Source organism: Mytilus californianus, unplaced genomic scaffold, assembly GCF_021869535.1.
Source record: "Mytilus californianus isolate M0D057914Y unplaced genomic scaffold, xbMytCali1.0.p SCAF_17, whole genome shotgun sequence".
Classification (NCBI taxonomy): Eukaryota; Metazoa; Mollusca; class Bivalvia; order Mytilida; family Mytilidae; genus Mytilus; species Mytilus californianus.
Window position 1 is genome coordinate 2,964,309 of NW_026262659.1, and position 9,342 is coordinate 2,973,650.

General features: G+C 32.2%; 1 long non-coding RNA gene across 1 annotated transcript; it reads right to left on the bottom strand.

Moving 5' to 3' along the window:
• Positions 1-1,317: 1,317 nt before the first annotated feature.
• On the bottom strand, positions 1,318-6,646 carry LOC127726243 (uncharacterized). Its single transcript, XR_007993417.1, has 4 exons — positions 6,589-6,646; positions 4,557-4,665; positions 3,806-3,852; positions 1,318-1,371 (listed from the first exon to the last, which is right to left on the bottom strand). It is a non-coding gene; the product is annotated as an uncharacterized LOC127726243 (long non-coding RNA).
• Positions 6,647-9,342: the final 2,696 nt, after the last annotated feature.

Consider the following 9,342-nt stretch of genomic DNA (forward strand, 5'->3'; position numbering starts at 1 on the left):
TATATATATATAAACAAGTCTAAATTGAAAACATCGTTCAAACCTATGATTGCGTTGGATAAAAACCGAAATGTTTATACGTGTGCATGCAAAACAAATTTCTTGTTAGAGGGGTCTAAATACAGCACAAACAACATTTTCCAAAAAACAAAAAAAGTGAAAAAGTATATTTTAACAAAACGCATTTGACTAACAGGTCGAACAACAAATGTTCTTTAACCCTGCTGACTGCCATTGACGATTGCCAAATAAACGGATCACCGATGTAATAAATGGATCTTAATTTTAAATTTAATACTAAACAGAAAACAATAAACTTGCGGAAAAGATGATATACCGCAAACAAAAGGTGCAAAGGTTTTTGTACACCATATCCGGATTTCGACAAATAATGTCTCTTCAGTGATGTTAGGAATTGAAACGGTATTTTGAAAGCCCAACAATTTACCTCAATTTAGGATATTGAGTTTTACCGCCGCATAGGACAAGTCCAGCGTACCAGTTTGTTTAACCGTAGTCGGACCTTCGGGTGCTTTAAGTACAAGCATTCATCAGATGTTTTCCTAGATTAAAAGTGAAATCTGATAAACAGAGATAAATGGCCTTTTTACTTTCGTATTGATAGGTAGCCACCACAAAATGACGACAGATCAGAACATTAAAAAACAAATTTCAAATATTAAAATAATAATAAAACATGTTTGAAAAAGAATAAATGCCTAGAGTTGTTCCCTTTTTCAAACATGCACACAGACTACTTTTCAATTTCAAATATCATAACATACAGTAAAATAGGACAGTCCTAGCATAACGTTTGCCTAAATAACAGGTACAATTGAATGTTGGGATAACTGTCGCATTGACGACCATGTTGACGTCTCCGTGACATAATTATGCATGTTAAAGCGGTCTTTATTATGTTATTTGATTTAATTTTGGTTTGTTTCTATTTTGATTTTGTTGGCTTGTCTTATTTGTTTGTGTTTTTTTTTAAATGAATTTTGAGAAAACAAACAAATGTGAGACGTATAAAGAGAGTAGTCTACTCAGAACGTAAGCATTGTGCCATTTATTATCAAAAAATTTCAATAGTTTTATATTAATTTGATAAACGTACATTTTTTTCTAATACACATATTAATGAACCTCTTACATGCATCGTATGTCGATGACCATATAATTTTTTTTTGTACACACTTACATGTTAACTGTATTTGTTTTTCCATTTCTAAGAAAAAGTGTATAATAAAATATGATTATTATACATATCACGGGTGAACGAAATGTATTTTCAACCAAAAGTGTAAATACCATTTTTATCAGCTGCTGAAAAACTATCCATTGGTTCTATAAAGGTACTTTCCCACTTTTCTGAAACATACATTTTCCCCAATTCAGTTGTCAGAAAGAATGATTGTTATTTTGTATGTTTAAATACATGTTTCATATAATATTTTTTACACAAATAGTTTGTACAATGCTTGCTTATTTATGAGGTCACTTGACGAAACGTATTAAGACATCATGCTTATAATTAAGTAGTCAGACATGTGATCCGTCTTCTTAAACGATAGATCTATGAATAATCAAATACGAAGTTGATATGATTTATAAGAACCTTTCTAAAATTTTCCGTTTATAAATTATAATGTAGCTAAGGTTTCAACTCCGTCTGGTAAAGTTGACCTTAGATTGATTTAACTATTTCATATATGTCCTTTTTGAACATTTAGCTCTTCAACTGATTCGGTTCTTATACATCCTTGGCTTTTACATATTCGTCTTTGATCGTTCCTAATAAATGTAAATTCAGAAATGGGATTCGGACGCATTGAATTTATTACGTGTTGTTTCCCTTTTTTTTCTGTTTTTGACAAACATTGTAAGCAAAATGTTCCAAAAGACTGTACAAAGTTTGGCAATGAGTTGGTATGGATATTCATCCGGAAGGACAGAAAAATCAAATATGCCAAAACAAACAAACACAGAACAACTCAACAAATACAGTGTATGAACAGATGTTTCTTGTTCATTGTTTTGTACATAAATCAGCCCGTTGGTTTTCTCGTTTGAATTGATATACATTTTCGCACGTCGTAATATTTCACAGCTTCCTACATTATATGAAAGTTCACATCGCTAAGGGTGGTACGATTACATGTAGCTGTTTACCTGTTAGTAATTTGGTCTCTGGTTGATTGTTGTCTCATTGGCATGCATACCAAATCTTCTAACTTACATACACACTCCCCTCACAAACCCTAATACCAATTCCTTTTTAATAATTGTTATATGCATGGTCTTAATTGTTCATTTTTATCGTTCTAATGAGGCTCTTCACTGAAAACATTTATTTTTTCTAAAGCAATTAGGAGTTTGATCATTTCTATTAAACTAATTCTTAACTTGTTTACACTCGAAAATAGCTAGTTCATGTTTGCGTAATTTGTATCTAGCTCTACGGAATATGTTTTGCTATTTGCTGAAGGGCGTTTAGTGATCCATAGATGCTTACGTTCACCTACTTCCACCTCCGGTGGATAATTGTCTCATTCGCTATAAAAAAAAACCACACAAAACACCTGATATTTATATAAACCATGACATATGGTAGCATGTCTTAATTGTTCACGGTTGTTTTTAGTACATACTAAAAGTTGCTTTTTTAGTTGTGTTCACGCTTCATCGATTTTTTTCATTTAAATGCGTTCATCTGTTCATACAGATACATATTATCAAACATATAAATCGGCGATTAACGATTTTTTCTTCCCAATTGAAATTATAAAAAAAAGAAGACGATTCCTTATCATGTTATTTGATACTGAGGAAAGAATAGAGTTAATTAATTTTACAATACGTTCTTATCAAATGCAAATTATAATGATTGAATATATTATACCATCGACCATTTCTTCTAAAAATTTCAGATATACTCGTTTTAAAAATTACGACAGCTCAGACAATAGATTAAGGGTAAACATTTGTATTCTCTAATTAAACTCATCATATATATCAGAATTGAAATTTGTACTTCAGACTTTCGTGTACAAAATACTCATCAGTGACGCTCGTATAAAAAAAAATGAAAAAGGCCAAACGAATTACGAAGTTGAAGACCAATGAGGATCCAAAATTCCTAAACATTTTGCCAAATACGCCCAAGGTAATATATTCCTTGGTTAGAAAATCCTTATTATTTCAGTAATTCCAAAAATTAACTACGGTGATTCATTTATTTTCGTGGGGAACCAATTTTCGTGGATTAAGGAATCATTGTACTTTCATGGATTTTTCCTATAGACAATTTGTACTTCGTTGAACATTTAAATTTGTGGTTTACCTGTACCAACGAAATCCACGAAAATTGGTATCCCACAAATTCTAATGAATCCACAGTATATTACTATCTCAAATTGATAATATTGTCAAGATAAAAAAAAATTAAGTTAGACTTTATACATATTAGGATGTTTGGTATATTGTCACAATAACAAAGTGTCACCGGAAACATCCATTTGTAAATATTTAAGTTATCATGATTCGTATTGTTATTTGGTTCACATCATGGTACGGCATTGATATTAACGATTAGTCCTACTTCCGTCCTTGTACTTGAAATTGTAGTCAATCCTATTCATGTAAGCAAAGTGGCAATTACATCAAACAAAAAACAATGTCCTCTATCTTATTATCTATCAATTTACTGTAATTGTAGTTATATTATTCTTTAAATATATCTACGTCTTTGTCCGTGTTGCTTTACTTCAAACCTTATCAGGGCTTTGACGAAATTTAGTTTTACCTGACTTGTCAGTTGTCAACGCAATACACCCATACACCATATCACATCTGTAAAATGTAAACATACAAGAAAAAAGAATGGTATACGTCAATGAGACAGCAACCTAACAACACAATGGACACACTATAAAGAGGTAGAAATATGCAATTGTTATGGTCGCATATTTCATAATTAAAGATGTTTAAATTGACATGGAATATTGTTTTGACATAAAAGCAAACTTCACTCGACCTCTCTCTAGTTAGAGGCAGTCAATGTGCTGCTATGAACAGGTTTGAAAGACAAACTATTTATTCAGGTATGTTGATAGGACTTGATGGCTGTCATGTGGGATTTTCCATGTTTTACAGACTATTGTTGGTCTTTAGGTCTTTTTCGTTTTTTCCATTGCATTTTCAGTTCTTTTTCGACTTATGAGTTTGAATATTCGTTTGGTTTATTCCGCCTTTCTATAATATAAATCATCACAAGAGTGTAAAGAAAATTTAGTAATATATTTATCAAATTTAATGTTCTGTAAAAGCAATTTGTAAACAAACGTCCTGATTCTTGTAAAAGTTACCTTTCCCCAAATGTGTATTGTTTGGAAGAAATTAAACTAACTGAAAAAACAAGAAAAACAATGGCTATAATGTTCAATGGTAATTTAGCTTTGAAAACGTTTACTCATACACACCATCCTTTAAAAGTTTAATAAAATGGTACAAATAGTTATATGTTACGTTATTTTTAAAGGCGAGGCGTCTTTTACCTCTCGTTATGCTGGCAGCTACAAACTTCTCCGCATTTTCTTCCCCACAGTCCAAGTGAACATGGTTTGCATGGAAATCCATTCTTTGAAACATACCCAATTTCACATTCTATATGAAATGTATCGTTTTGAAATTAAAGCAAATGCGAACTCATTATTATAAACAAATATGATGGAAGTAATTAAAAAATGCATGCACAAACGACATATGGTGTGAATGTCAATGCGACAAATATCCATTATCGTCAACGGACAAAAATGAAGACATTAAAAGGTCATCGTACTTCTTAAAAGTCATATGCAACGTTTTCTGTTTAATATTTATTACCGATCTACAACGTATTATCGACAAGTAATATTTCATTCAACATTCAACAATTAACATTAAACAATCAACACAGAGCTCTTGGGGCACGTGTCAAATAATTGAATTGACAGAGTCATGAAAGTGTGTTATTATTTTTATTTTCCGTGCGTTCCCATTCGTTAATTAAACTTTTCCATTATAGTTGTTAAATGATTTGTTGTATTAAATGTGTTCTTTAAGAATCAGTTATTACTATTAATCTTCCAGTGTAAGTTTGTTTACATTCTTCATTATGGTTTTTACCCTAGTACTTGCGCTGTACGGTGACCGAAGTTCTAACAAGAGGTATCGTGGTTAATGTTACTGAATACGGTAAAATATCGGTGAACTGGTGTACGGGAAGACAATAATTTAATAGCAGTACCTTTATATAGATTTTGATAATTTAAATTAAAGGATTTTCTCCTACACTTGTTTCATGGAAAACATTAGCCATCCAATGATACAGAACATATTCGACCTTTATTTAAATTTGAGTTTCATATGAATTTAACAATGAGAAAATACATACTGTATAGTAAGCTATACAGAACCCAGGATGAAATTGTATACAAACCCGGCATCTTTTTAGAAGTAGAATTCACGAAACAAATATTGCAATTACCGAAAACTACTGAGTTTACGCTCTTGGCTTTAAATAAGCATATGCAGAATATGTCAGGCTAACGCTTGTTTGTAAGTTCTTACTCCAACTCTAGCCTTGAGAGTGGTGTAAAATCACATCATAAGAACAAAGTGTATAAATCTATGAGTTAGGGCTCGACTGATCAGATTGGCTTTAAGCACAAACCAACTACTTAAAACTTATCTAATTATTATTGCTATTCAGATAAAAACATTTACTAAAGTACATTCTGTCGATAACTTTATTTTGGCGTTGCGAAAAATCATGCTTTTGTATGACATTTTATTACGTCTAAACAATAAATTCATTATATGAGCACTAAATGATAATTTAGTCTTACACACATGACTTTTTTATTAGATGTTATTTGGCTTGAACTAGCTTTTAATAACTGAGATCTGTACTTTGTGTCCTTTTGTTAGTTTTTCAAGTGTTTTGTGTCGATCTGATGAGTCAAGTCTTTTTCAATTGATTTTTGTGGTTTCTTCTTATATTCTGCTGTTAAACAAATGTCCCAAGTTGGTGGAGGATGCGTTGGCAGCAAGCATGTTTCACACCGCACTATTATCTATGCGCCTGTCCCAAGACAGGAGCCTATATATCAATAGTTGTCGTTTGTTGTTGTATATCATATTTGTTTTTCGTTTATTGTTTTGTACATGAATCAAGCGTTTATTTTTCTAATTAAAGATAATGAAACGATAAAAACAAACAAAGTTCCAAAACGAAGAACATGTTTAACAGCTAGTTATTGCTGTAGATGAACTAACAAGACCACTTTGCAAACCGACGCCCTCTTTAATTTGGAGAGCGAGGTTCAAATATATTTTTTCCAAAGGGCATTCAACTCTGTAACAGACTAGGCCCTTACAAATTATATAATTAAGTAAATGCCTTTGATTAAAATATAAAGTATTTGTTTATTACAACTAATATGAATTGTAAGCCGGTCCATATTGTTTTTTTGTTGTAATCAGGTAAGCAATATCAACTCATCAAAGATACTTTTCTCACTTAATATCAACTGAAATAAAACATACCTATGCATTCGCCATTCTTATTTTCGTGATTATTACAACAAAACCATGAATCCCTTGCACCTTTTCTGTACAAAAACAAAACGTATATCAATGTTTCAAACGAATCAAACAGGAAAATCATTCATTACCAATCAAATTGCTCATTTCTATAAAATTCATCTAAATTGAGCGTGTTGTTGTTTATATCCCATAAGTTCAGCGTTGATGTAAATAGATGAAAGATAACTACAAGTAACCAGACCTTGACATTGCTCTGTGTCATCATGCTTGGTTGCTGCAATGAATGTGAATTGATTTCTCTTGCGGCTTTGTCGACTGCAACTTTTAACTAAATGTATAGTTTACCACTTTTAAAGTTACACTATTGCTTAATTTGTTCGTCACTTAACAAGTTGACATGTAGACAACAATTTGATTTCATCTTTATCAACTGTAATTACTAATTTGCATTGTCTCAACATATGAATTTTACAATTTGTAACAACGATTTTATCTCATTGGAAAGCCTACTACTTATACTTATTGTTTTTTTTTCATAAGAAGATATGAAGATTACCTTGAATTATTAAAACATTTATCAGTCAGAACAAAACCTAAAATCCAAACAAAAACATATATTATCATGATCAGCATTTAAATGATAAAATATCATGATAAAAGGAAATAATTTCCGTGATTCACAAATATAAGTTTATATACTATATTTCCGGCAAACACAATTAGGTACATTATCATTAAATACAATTGAAATCCTGAATGAAGCTAAGCAAACAAGATTACCCTCTATAATCAAGAAACTCGACTTTGGATGTCTTTGTTTATATCTTTATGGAATATTACCGTCGCATATTTAGGTGTTGATGCAAAGTATTGGAAGTCTATTGAATCTTTTCAAAATTTTCTAGACTCGTGATGGTATGGTTTATGCAGTTGTATTTTCAAACTGTCAACTATATATTAAGGGCACTTTCTGAGTTGTCATTTTATTTATTATGTTTTTGTTCCACTTGTCATAGTTACAGTACTTTTCTATTTTCCTCGATATTGACATCGCTGAATTGAACTTGCTAGTGTCACCGGACATTGCCGTGTCATGAGCAACATGAAGGGTGCCTTTAGCTGATTATAAATCTAGGTGCACCTCTTTTGACTCAAATAAAAAAGAAAATATTGAACATAATTGTGTTTTCTACATTTGATAAATGGTTACTAAATATTCCTGTATTGTTAATTTTCATATGAAAATCCCATATTGTTGACGTCACGCATTTTGCTATGTTTTGTATAGAAATCAGGAGATGTGATATGATTGCCAACTATCCACTAGAGACCAAATGACGTCTGAGTAGGACAAGGCTATGCTTTTTGCTTGCTGTAAAATTGAGAATGGAAATGGGGAATGTGTCAAAGAGACAACAACCCGACCATAGAACAGACAACAGCAGAAGATCACCAACAGGTCTTCAATGCAGCGAGAAATTCCCGCACCCGGAGGCGTCCTTCAGCTGGCCCCTAAACAAATATATATACCAGTTCAGTGATAATGAACGCCATACTAAACTCCAAATTGTACACAAGAAACTAAAATTAAAAATAATACAAGACTAACAAAGGCCAGAGGCTCCTGACTTGGGACAGGCGCAAACATGCGGCGGGGTTAAACATGTTTATGAGATCTCAACCCTCCCCCTATACCTCTAGCCAATGTAGAAAAGTAAACGCATAACAATACGCACATTAAAATTCAGTTCAAGAGAAGTCCGAGTCTGATGTCAGAAGATGTAACCAAAGAAAATAAACAAAATGACAATAATACATAAATAACAACATACTACTAGCAGTTAACTGACATGCCAGCTCCAGACTTCAATTAAACTGATTGAAAGATTATGTCTTCATCATATGAATATCAGGCACAATCCTTCCCGTTAGGGGTTTAGTATCATACCATCATAACATATATGAGAAGAACATAACCCGTGTCATGCCAACAACTGGTTTTTAAATAAATGTGTTTAGTGCCGATGCAAAGACCCTATAAGTGAATCAATATTAACGCCAAAATATGCAATCTTTAATGACCTGACAACAGTATCGTAACTATATCCCTTCTTAATAAGTCTATTTAAAGGTTGTGTTAGCTTCAGAGGTGAAAACTGACATTTTTGTGCTTTATAAAGAATATTTCCATAAAAAATTGGATGTGAAATACCTGAACGTATAAGAAGTCTGCATGTTGAGCTATATTTACGAATGATGTCCTTATACCGATGATAAAATTTAGTAAATGTTTTGACTAGTTTGTGATATCGAAAACCCTGTGTATGAAATCTTTACAATAATTCCGATATATATGTACTGAATGTGGAAAATGTGGAAACTTAAATCGAAAGTAGTTTACCAATTTTCAAATCTTTCAAATCGATTAATATAATAATAAGGAGATGTGGTATGATTGCCATTGAGACAACTATCCGCCAAAATTCAAATGAAGTGGATTAAAGCAGTTATAGGCAACCGTACGGCCTTCACCAATGAGAAAAACCCTTACCGTATAGTCGGCTATAAAAGGCCCCGACATGAAAATTATGAAACAATTCAATTGAGAAAACTAACGGCCTAATTTATAAAAAAGACAGCCATGAACAAACGACAACCACTGAACTACAGGCTCCTGACTTTGGACAGGCACATAAAGAATGTGGCGGGGTTAAACATGTTTGTGAGCGCTCAATCCTCTTCCTAACCTGGGAC